At 38.4% G+C, this 12,282-nt stretch overlaps 1 pseudogene; it reads left to right on the forward strand.

Annotated features, from left to right (window-relative positions):
* The first annotated feature begins 4,484 nt into the window (after positions 1-4,484).
* Positions 4,485-5,070, forward strand: LOC136318377 (large ribosomal subunit protein uL6 pseudogene; annotated as a pseudogene).
* Positions 5,071-12,282: the final 7,212 nt, after the last annotated feature.

Genomic DNA, 12,282 nt, shown 5'->3' on the forward strand with positions numbered 1-12,282 from the left:
CTATCAAGCCATGGGGTACTTGGTGAGGAACAAGGATTAGAGAAAGAATAAAAAAGGAGAAGCAAAGATACTAAAAATTAAGTTTACTCCCATTTATCCTGGCTGATTCTTACTTCCTCCATCGTGGAGTTTTCAGAACTACTCTGGTCAACCATCAGTTCTCTCTTCCCTCTGTGACTCTCTTGATTTGGGTAGTGTTGGCCAAAGGAGTTTTCAGAGGTGGGGCAAATTTTCAATATCTGCACAGTCTAATACTGTAGTCAAATATAGCTATAGAACACTTGAAATTCAGCTACTGCTCTCTAGAAACTAGTTTTTAATTTTATTTTTAATTGATTTCAATTTAAATAAGCACATATGGTCAATGGCTAGAGTACAGGCCACCACAACTGAAGCACCTACTGTAAATGATGTGGTAATGGTCTGGGCACTGTTAAAGTTAGACATTTCCATTCTTGCTGTTTCCCATCCTGGCTGCCAACCTCAGGTAAATTACAAAACATTGCTAAACCCAAATTCCTCTTTTTCAAAAACTGAAATAACAATAGGTTCTTCTCAAGGGTTGGAAGGATAAAACAGAAAAGTAAGCCAATCACCTAGCTCAGTGTAGAGCTCCAAGAAGTTTGCAGTAAATGTATGTGCTCTTTCCCTCAGAACTCACACTCCTCCTCTTTGTAAAATATCACTATAAGATAACAGGATGTGGCTCTAGCCAGGTAGCTCAACTGGTTAGATTGTAATCCCAACATGACAAATTTTGGGGTTAGATCCCCAGTCAGGGCTCATACAACAACCAACCAATGACAGCATGAATAAGTGGAACAACAAATTGATGTTTCTCTCTCTCTCTCTCTCTCTCTCTCTTTCTCTCTTGCCCTCTCTCTTTGGAAATCAATAAATATAAAAATAAAATAAAATAACAAGATGAATTTTTATCTCAAAACTCTAAAAACTCTTGTGTGTAAATGACTTTGACTCTTCCAAAGTACATGGTTAAATAACACTGTCATTACTTAAATACGTTAGGCTAACTCTTTCTCAAACCAGTTTTCAGAGACATTTTCCAAGCCATCTAGGAAAACAATGTCATTAGCATTTAGCTGCATTTCTAATTTTTGAGTCATTTTTGTATTTTATATCTTTCTAAAACTGTACATTTTGTATTAAAACATAGAAGATATTATAAAATAAAATTTTTCCACAAATCCACCAGCAGGAATTAAGAAGTATTAACATGTTTATTAAAAGTATTATAGGCTTTTCTGATATTCTTTTAAAAGTAAAAACCATGATCAAATTTTATATACAACCTAGTATTCTAAATTCCTCACAACATTTTCACATAAGCATGTTTGTGTCAGTTATTCACTAAAATGTGATTTGAAAAAATGGTTGCAAAATATTTTATTATATGGATGTATCAGACTATACAAACTACTCTTATGTGGCTGTTATTTGTTTTTAAAATAAAAGAAATATTTCTTAATTTGTAAGTTTTAACTTCAAATCTTTTTTGCTTTCTCCAAAACATAAACCTCTAAATGCTAGAGAAGGATAAAAGAGAGTAACAGTTATCAAATACCTCCTAATATAACAAGATTTGATATATATTATTTCATTTATTCCTAGAAATCCCAAGATATGCAATACCATGCCCCAAATTTTTAGCAATTTGAGTACATTTCAAAAAGTTTAAGTTGTTCTAAATCATATATTTAGGGAGTATTTGAACCAGAATTTGAACTCATGAGTATGTGAATCCCATTTCATATTTTTTTTCATTCAACCAATATTTATTGAGCACCTACTACATGGCAGTGTTCATTTTAGGTTCTGGGATCAGCTGTGAATACTGTGGAGAAAGATTCTGTTCTCTATATTACAACAAGACCATTTCATATTTTATGTTAGCAGGTGACAGCAACTGAATAGTTACAACAGAAGCATAATGCAATACTGAAATACGCATGTCATTACTTATAAGTTGTTCAACTCAAAATATTTATATGGGCTGCTTTGGCAGGAGAGAGGCAAAGTATTAAAAATAATCTGGCTTTTGCTCATTACAAAACAGAAAACCAAAATCTTTTTCTTTTCCCCCTTTTAAAGCGTAGCCCCTTTTCTGAGGATTGTCCCTGTCAAACAAGCCTCAACACATCAGTCAATCCACTGCAGCATTTTCCTCTCCCCAGGAGACCGGGACCTTTCTGCAACTGCCCACAGTGACAGTTTGAGCAGTTTTAATTAACAGGCATGATCAGATTGGAGGAAATTATTTCCCTAAATGCCAGTCAGTCCTGTTTTCCCTTAAATGGGCTCCCAGACAGATTGCAGCTGATCCTGCTGCTGGCAGTGTGCTCCTCCGCACGCTGGCCAGCTGTGGCTGAGAGTTTAGACTCAGCCTGGCCACCAACCAGACAGATAAAAGGTGCAAAAGCCCTCTAAAACCTGTCCAAGAAACCATCATGACCAGCGGCTTCTACAGTTCCTGGGATTTCACCTCAGGAAGGGAGAGAGCTGGCAAGTTATTCTGTTCCTTTCAACAAAGGAAATCGACCTTGGCCGGTTTCCATCTCCAGGACCCATTGATGCACCCCTCAAACAGAATGCCCTTTAAGATCATAGGGTTGGGAGAAAGAAATGGAAGGAGGTAGGGATGCAAACCACACAAATTAACCTAATATGCAGCTTTGTGGCTTTGGAGAAATAGAGATGAATTTATTCCTAGCACATGGTAACAGATTAAGGGATCATCCAGCATGCACAGACAATAAGTGTTCTCACACATAACTGGGAATTTCAGGTAGCTATTGTGTTTCCTTTCTTTTCCTTGTGCCTCAAACTAAAAGGAGCTGCTGTGTGGATAGCTTTGTAGGAAGGAGTTTTAGGATACAACTCACATAAAGGCCTGAACATTGAACCTTGTCCTGGTAAAACCACAGTTAATACATTGGAGCACCATTTTTACTTCACTGAGACTCAACATAGTAAGTAAGAATACTTCCTGAAGAAATACTTTTATTGGGGTTTGAATCCTGGTTCTACTGTGTGACTTTGAGCTGGTCACTTCACTCCTGTCTGTCTCAGTTTATTCATCATTCATCTGTGCAGTGCGGTCAAGCATAGGCCCTACTTCTTAGAGTGAGTGTAACAATTAAATGAGATACTATTGTAAACTGTTTCAAATACTCTCTGAAACATCATAAGCCTATATAAGAATACATTCTATAACACATATTTTCTAAAACAGTTATTTTCTGGCCCTTTTAAAAATGAGCAGCTTTGGACAATATGGGCACAGTGAGTCCATTAGGCTGAACATCCTCAACTTCCTATTCCTCTAATGCATGCTTGTTTGTACTTGTAGCCATTCTTTAATCCAGAAACCACATAAAATGAGCTGTCTCTTCTTTTGTGTAAGGAGAGCCCCTCCCCTTGTTTCACATCCTCCTTGGGAGCTTTACTACATCCCTCTCATAGCAACCCGTACATTATACAGAACAAGATAGCATGTCTCCTCTCTTAGCACCCTTTCTGTTCACTATGCCCTCCGTGTATAAACAAGCTCAAGTTGCTAGAGGCTTAATAAGACTCGTCTTCAAGCTTCTTTCTGTAGAATCCTTCTTTAATCCCCATCACAACCATAATCCAGGCTGGAAAATTTTCGGTAATCTGTCATATTTTTTTTTACAACATGGACTTTGAATTCATAGAAAAGCCTTCTCCCCCTTGACCTATCTAGTTACATAAAAATGTTAAAAGATAATAATAATAAACCTAAGTAAATTACCTATTGCAAGTCACCAGATATTTGAAAAATATCAATCTTTGGCAATGCAAAGGGTGTATTTCATAGAAGAAGGTTAGATTTCTTTGTCTGCATAGCTAAATACCTGGGAATTGAGGACTTTACTCCCTTTCTAAAAAGGGTTTTTAACAAGAAAACATAGAAAAAATGCTTTTATTGTTAACTTTAATTTATCTGGAAAATTTCACTAACCAATTTATGCCCTTCCTAAACCTTCTTATTGATTGAAGTTTTACCCTGACCCACTAAACCAACATATCTGTCTGGTTATAGAAATAAAGAGAACCATCAATTTTATAGACTGTTGAAGATTAATTCTTGAGTCATCCATTATTCAATAGGAGAAAAGGTGAACAGAAGTGACAAATGGATTGACCAACGTCATTACACAGGTAGTGTCATCAATAAGTTAAAATATCATACAGTCCTAGGTGAGGTGTTATCCTACAGCAAAAGTAAAAGGAAATGAGAAATCAGAGAATTGCTTGTCTACTACTGTAATAACAATTGTTCTTTTAAACTTTTAAACTATTGTTTTATAATAAATGTTTAATGCACAGAATTCTCAGAGCTCATCTTAGCTGTTATGGAAGTCAAAGATGAAATAGTCCTATCTCATGATTTTAGGTGATCTTAAAAATGATTACAATTTGTCTTTGTTGCATCTACTGTGAGAATGAAGACAGTCAAAATTTCAGAAAATGTCAACATCATTCTGAAGGAACACATAGATATTGTAAAGGTCCCCTGAGGGACCCTGAGGAGGGACTTTAATCACAGCAATGTAGACCTTAATCTCTTTAGAAAGAAAAAGAAGAGGCTCCAGGTTGACAAATAGTGAGGAAATCGAAAGGAATTGGCCATGATTCACACTGTCTGCAGTCACGTACAGAACATGATCAAGGATGTCTTACTGGGCTTCCAACACAAAATGAGGTCTGTGTACGCTCACTTTTCCATCAATGTCCTTATTCAGAAGAATGGCTGTCTTGTTGAAATACAAAATTTCTTGGGTGAAAAATACATCCATAGTGTTCAGATAAGGTCAGGTGTTGCTTCTTCAGTATCTGAATCCCAGAAAGATGAGTCAGTTCTTGAAGGAAACAACATTGAACTTGTATCAAATTCAGCTACTTTGATTCAGCAAGCCACAATGGTTAAAAAACAAGGCTATTAGAAAAATTTTGGATGGTATCTGTGTTTCTAAAAAAGGAACAGATCAGCATGAACTGTTCAATAAGTTCGAAGTTGTTCAGGTTTAGCTACAGAAACAGCAAAATGCCAGGTGACTTATTTGTGATATTTTAAAGATGCAATAAAAACCATGTGTTAAAGGATAAAAATACTCGCAATTTTATGGGATGTTAAGGTTTTATTATACTATCCTAAACCTTCCCCAGATTTACCAAGGACAATCTAATTATCTTTCCCCTTGTGTTCCTGAAGCTATCCTCTTGTAAGTATCCTCAGCCCTGGTCTCTCCACTACTACTGCTTTGAATATTGCTAACTTCAGCAATGCCCATTTGTTTTAAGAGACTTATATCAAAGATCACCATTCTCAGTCTCTCAGATTAAGTTCTTATTCATAGCCCCAGTCATATCCTCTGACAGTGTGCATAGGAAGAGCACCCCTTCAAAAAACACTTGTTTTTAAAATGTATTTAAACTGTTTATCTCAGAAGCATTATTGTGTGCTTCTTAAAGCCTGCAGCATATACCATGCAAAGGCAAAGGCAGTAGAAGGGTAATGACTTACACCAGGAGACTGCTGTAAAATCCACAGGGTAGAACTTGAAACTCGCTTTGAATTACCTTTCCATCTGGCGCGATGAGGGAGCCTGTTTAACACAATGTGCATCAGTTTCCTTACAGATCATTTAAAGGAAAGCCTATACAAGCTTGGCTCCTATGAGTCCTGATGACAATGCCATGGCACAGGTCACATATGCATCTCTTTTCCACTATCCCTGCACTTCAAGCATGAAGGAGATAGGCTTATCTGCAAGTTGAAAAGTGCTGGCTCATTGGTGATGCCAAGAAGCATATAATCTATGTAACTCAAGTAAGGCTGCAGAAATTCAAAATTCTTCCCTGGTTTGGCTGACATTCTACTTTTAAGCTGCAGAGCAGGATTAGCCAAGTTGTGCAGGAATTGGCTTTAGAAAAGTATCAAGAACCATTCTGCTTTGGCTGGGCTCACTGATCACAGTACCAGCCAAGAAGTGGGGAAAGTGGGTGCATCTCTCAGTAAGGGAGTCGGGGGCAAATGCAGAATTGAGGTTTGCAGTGTCTAGTGAATTTCTGAGTTCACAACAAATTGTTGAAGTTACAATATATCTCAGAATACAAAACCAAAATGTGGGGTCTAGATCCTCTTTGGTAAGTGCCTTTTACTTAGTGCATTTTGGTGAAATAAAAACATAATTTCGTGTGAAGTTTATTACTTATTATGCACAACCCCTTTCTGTCTGTCTGGGTCTCCCTCCCTCGCCCTTTTTATATCCTGTACTTTCGCTGGCACCTGCACCATGAATCATGGCATGGCTTTTCTGCAGCACTCCAAACAATAATTAATTTCTCCCCACAATGACTTTAGTGGCATCTTTCGTAGTTCTTAAACTCCCAAACTCACTTCCTCTTCCTCACTTTCATATAGAGCGCACCTGTTTTACTCATATGACTGAAATTTGGGGAAAATCACCAGTAACAATCTAGGTCAGAGCTTACTGTTACCAGTCTCTCAGGCCCAGTTCTCACCCTAAGCCCCACCCATTCTTTATATTGTTTGACAACTGATGCAATCTTCATGTAATCTTTTCTAGTTTAGAAAGGAACCTGCAGATGCTGTGCTGTGTTTACTCAGTGTTAGGCTGCCCCTTTCTTTCCCCCTCTCTTCTCAATTGTGCAATAAATCCTCATTGGGGAAGAAAGAGTTTAAGGAACTTTTTTTCTATATAATTTCCATTAAGAAATGCATACTATTTGCTAATGTAATTAATAGTTCATTGGACTTGAATCCCATATCTTTTGGACATGGTTCTAGTATCTTTTACTTGTCCCTTAACCTCTCTGATTCCTAGTGTTCTAATCTCCACAGTCGGGATAATCATAATCCTATTTTATAATGTAGCTCATTCAATCCACATATGATTATTGCCCCAACCCTATGTCAGGCTTCCTTCTTAGACCCTTTCCTGGTATAACTCAATTTATCTCCTGTCAATCTTCAAGATAGGTACTACTATGATTTTTATTTTGCAGATGGATAAAGGATAGACAAGTGACATGTTATTAAACCTGGGCTAGCAACCCACGCTGCAATGCAGGATGCTTTACTGAATCAGGGTGGGAGCCTGTGGCTTAGGTTCCAATCTAAGCAGACACCAGTCTCTCTGAATTCTGCATCTACATCCTGGGATGGTGCCACTCTGCTACAGGCAGCATGATTCTGACACTCTGTGCCATGGAGAATATGCTGAAGCATGCACCAGGAGAGTTTAATGTACATTGATTCCTCCCTGGCCCAATAAACATCTCACAAGTGAAACATCATTTTAGAAAGGGCTACCCTCTTGCAAAAGGAGTAATCAGGAGGGAGATGAGTGAAGAGGAAATGCTGCAGTTCCCATCTCCCTTTCGATCAGCTTTTAGGTAGAGACAAAGGGACACTCACACAGCAGCTCTGCTAGTGGGTTTTATGATCTCAAATTAATATGGGACATACCCGGTACTCCGTTGTAGTAGATTAATTTGCCCAGGGTCATTGACAAACTAAGTAGTAGTTGCATTTCTAATTTTGTTCTCAAAGAACACTCTTTTTACTGGAACACCTTACCTAGTTGTAGCAGCCTTACGGGTGCTCACTGATTCACTGATGACCTGTAGCTCTGCATCTGATGGTGCACAGTAAGACTGCCTCTGTGTTTGGGAGAGGCTACTTTTCGTTAATTAATTTCTCTGTTTCTGTCTTTCTCAGGCTCTAATTATTCGTTAGACTTCTGGACATAGAGGAATTGATAGTAAGAAGAAGGTGGTATGCTGCTGGTAGGTGGGCCATATAACCTATGACAAATGATTTGCTCCAAACAAACCACAATGTGCTTAGTACAGGTGCAAATGAATAGGAGTTGATTCTGAAATAACTGATAATGGACGAGCCAAGTAGCACAATAAAACAAGATGATCACCAAATCTCTAGTCAATTTCTAGACTGAGTAGCGTCATTAGAAATTTTGTAACTTTAGTAAATTATATCATTTCACTGAATCTCCCTTCATTGCATCAACTGTAAAATGAAACTATTATTTCAACTTCTTATTCCAGAAATTGGTATATGAAAATGACAGTGAGGTTTCTATTAAATAAGAAGCCAATTTTAAAAAATTTTCCTGTGCAGTAATTTATTTAGCTGTAAAAATTTTCAGACTGTTCCATGCTCCTGAAACTGAATGCAAGTTTCAAAAAACATGCATGCACCCTTTCTGATCTACAAGATCAGTGATTAAGAGCATGGCAGTTGTCACCTTTCTATACTGGTATGGTCATATAATGTGCCCATCAATATTTGTGTTTATTGTTAGGGAATCAATTTATATTTCCCAGAGTCTCATTCTACTTAAATATCTACTATTCTGATCAGTTCTGAATCAGCATCTGGGTAATGTCTAATTTGTCTACAAGGAAAAAATCAAGTACAAATGCACAAAACCTTCATGCTCCTAGCTGGACTTTTGTTCAGTGCAACTAAATGTCCAGGTCAAAGGGCATAAAGGGGGCCATGGAATGAGCCATTAGAATCTTCAACTCCTTTAAACTCTGCACATCTCACAGCAAATTCAAAGCAGAGATAAAAACATTGTCACAAACTTAGGAACTATGTTGTTCCAGCATCTGAACTACTTCTCTGTTATAGATGAGGAAGCTGTTAAAGGTACAGGCAGTCCCCAGGTTATGAATGAATGAGATCAGTTCTGTAGGCTTGTTCTTAAGTTGACTTGGTATGTAAGTTGGAACAGGTACATTTACCCATTAAATGCAGCTTAGGTGTTTGTCTTAATATAGTATTTATTTTTACCTTTCTGTGCATATAAATACTTAAACATTTTCAATCCTACAGAACCTATTTCATTTTTAACCTGGGGATGGCCTATTATCAGCCTCCCTCTCACTCTTTTAGAACACTAACCACAACTGGGGAGTACTTAGTTTGTTACTGACCTAACTCTAAGTTTCTCACCAGTTAGGCAAAACAGTTTAAGAGGGTGGTGATATCTTCAGTCTTCAGAGCTTACTAGAGTGCCTGGCATTGGAACTCAAAAAATATTGTGAATTTAAAAGATAATTTATTCAAATATTTTTTAAAATTTTATAATGTTTCAGGTCATATCAACATACATTTTTTTCATTCACTCAACTGCAGATGTTGAGTCTTTATAATATAGGCACAGTGAAGAAACAATGATAAATATAATAACTTAGACATGGAGCTTACCTTCAGGTGGGCAAAATAAACACTAAATTATCATTCACATAATTAGCTATTTAATGACAACTGCAGATATTTCTCTACAAAGAAGAAATATCATTTACCAAGAAATCATATTACTTGATCCTAGCTGCGAGAGTCAGACTCAGGGAAAGATTTCCTGACACTAGGTAGGGATGAGGAATGACAAATAATTGATATGACTGGTCAGAGAGAGTGAAGGACATTCCAGAAGATAGATTATGTTTTAAGACTTTGAGTGACAAAGGATAAAGCTGCATTCAAGGAACCGAGAGAAGCCCAGTTTGGTCATGATGGAAAGAGTAAGCAGAGTCCTGCATGACACACCTGGTGAGGTGGAGACACCTGGAGAGGCGGACAGGGGCCAGTCCTTCCAGGCACCGACAGGTCATGGTGAGAGTGTTTTTCATTATCCTGAGAAGAAGAGGAAATTCTGGAAAGTTTGTAAAACAGATATTTTTTAAAAAATATCATTGTGGTTGCTCTAATGATCATAGATTAGAGAAATATAACAATGGCTGCAAGGAGACCAGTCAAGATGGTGAGACTATTTAAAACCTAGAGGTGAAAGTGAGGTAGCAGAAAGGAAATGCAGATGATGTGCAATTTAGGGAGAGAATTAAGTAGTAATTCTGATGGAATGCAGTAATTGAGATGCGCTGATATAGGGAGAAAACGTTAAGGATAAATCCCAAATGTCCGGCTTGCACCATTAGAAAGACTCAAGCCAATTCACTCCCAATTTATCTTGTAGGCTCAGGTGGACATAGTGTCTAGGGACCACAAAAGTGTTCTAATTCTTCTTTTAACCATAAAATCAAAATGAGTCTTTAGTTCAAAGTACTTAAACATATTAGCAAATCCATCTCTAGACCAATGCAGGAAAATGTAGTATTTAACATTTTTATGGAAGCAAAAATACCTACGGCTCATAAAAGCTATCATGTGACCCTGGGCCACTTGTCATTGAGATGGAAAACTGGAGGAAGCCCAAGTGGGAGCTGGAGGGCTGTGACTGTACTGTACAAGTCTGTTCTGACATCAGTTTGAGTTTTTGAGGTATCTGGGAAACATCCAAGTACAAATGACAAAAAGTACTTAGCTATACAACTTAAAAACTACTATGGTGTTCTCAATGTCCAATAAGAATGAAGCAACCAATGTTGGATTTGGGATCATAAAGTATGAATTTGAGTTCCAGCTCTACCACTGTGGTAGACTTTAATTATTCTAACTGTATAAAATAATACCATCTCAGCCCTGGCCGGTTGGCTCAGCAATAGAGTGTTAGCCCAGCATGTGGAAGTCCTGGGTTCAATTCCCTGTCAGGGCATGTAGGAGAAGTGACCATCTGGTTCTCCACCCCTCTTCTCCACCTCTCCTCCCCTCCCCTGCCACAGCCGGCTCCAATGGTTCGAGAAATTTGACCATGGGTGCTGAGGATGGCTCCATGGCCTCTCCTCAGGCACTGAAATGTCTCAATTGTGAGCAACAGAGCAGCAGCCCCAGATGGGCAGAGCATCTCCCCCTAAGGTGCATGCTGGGTGGATCCTGGTCCAGGCGCATGCAGGAGTCTGTCTCTGCCTCCCTGCCTCCCTGCCTCTCTGCCTCTCACTTAATAAATAAAATTAAATTAAAAAACACTGCCTCTCTTCTAAGAAATGCTTCAAAACATGTGATTGTGTTGGCAGCGATCCCACTTCTGCTGTAGTAAGAGGTTACCTGATCCAAAATTACCCAATCAGAGCCGACCTGTAGGACATAGAATCTGAAAATGATTGGAAAGACCCCGGTGCCCATCAAAGCCACTGGACTGTGTCCTCAGAAGTGCCAGGAGAAAGGTACACTGCCACATGGAGAAAGCTGCTTGAGAAGAGGAAGCCAGCCTGCAGAAAGGGACGCATTTCAGTGCAGAGGAAGTCCTCACGACTTTAGCCCCCTATTTCTAATCATCCCTGACAGGATGCCTACTCCTGCACCTTCCAGGTAGTTGGCCAATAAATTGCCATTCTAATAGTTAATTTCCAGTTTTGATTTCTATCATTTTCAAAAGCCAGAGTGCTGGCCAATGTAATACCCATGTGGTCATGGGAAAGTCATATCATCTCCCCAAGCCTCAGTTTTCTAGTCTGTAGGATGGGTATGATAAAACTTACATCAAAGTGTTGAAATAAAAATTATATGAGAAAATTATATAGAAGGACTTTAAAGTTCAGTGTAAAATATGCACTTTTGGTCATTTTTGTGTGAAGGAAAGGGAGAGGAGGAAGGACTTCCAGATTTGTCAAAGCGGGAGTCCTTTGTCCTTGAAAGGACCTGGCTCAGTTACTATGAAGCCATCAGATGTGTTTTAAAGAGCCCTCTCTCAATGTATACCATCAGATCGAAGAAGCCTTATTATTTTTCTGTAGCATTCTCTATTTCATCTTTACAAATTTGCTAGTATTTCCCACAAATCAGTTAGCTCACTCTGAAAGAAATTCATGTAGGGCTAGATTAACTGTCCCATCTGCCTCATTTCAATGTTCACAGTAAAGGCTTCCTTCTCTCTGCCCTCAATGCACCCTGCCCTAACTCTATTGACCTTTACTGATTATAGTATGAATTGTTTGTATATAGATTTTGAGGTCATCAAGGGAGAACTCATAGTCTCATTTATGTGTGCTCCCAGCACTGAGCATACAGTACGTACTGAATAAATAGTAGTTCAATAAGTTGATAATTTCAGGAATATTGTATGTCTAACTCACAAAACACACATTAACATCTCGAAGGCCAATAATCCATGTTCCACACCATAGAGTCTGAAATAAAATCCCACCACCTGGATGAGATTTGGGATGTGTTTGTGAACAGGTGGTGCCAAGCAAGAGGCCGGGCACTCCTTTATGAGAAAGCAGTATTGGATCTAAATATGGATCACCTTTAGCTCAGCCTGTGGCAGAATGAGGACTCTTCTTACGAGT

Source organism: Saccopteryx bilineata, unplaced genomic scaffold (genome assembly GCF_036850765.1).
Source record: "Saccopteryx bilineata isolate mSacBil1 unplaced genomic scaffold, mSacBil1_pri_phased_curated manual_scaffold_97, whole genome shotgun sequence".
Lineage (NCBI taxonomy): Eukaryota > Metazoa > Chordata > Mammalia > Chiroptera > Emballonuridae > Saccopteryx > Saccopteryx bilineata.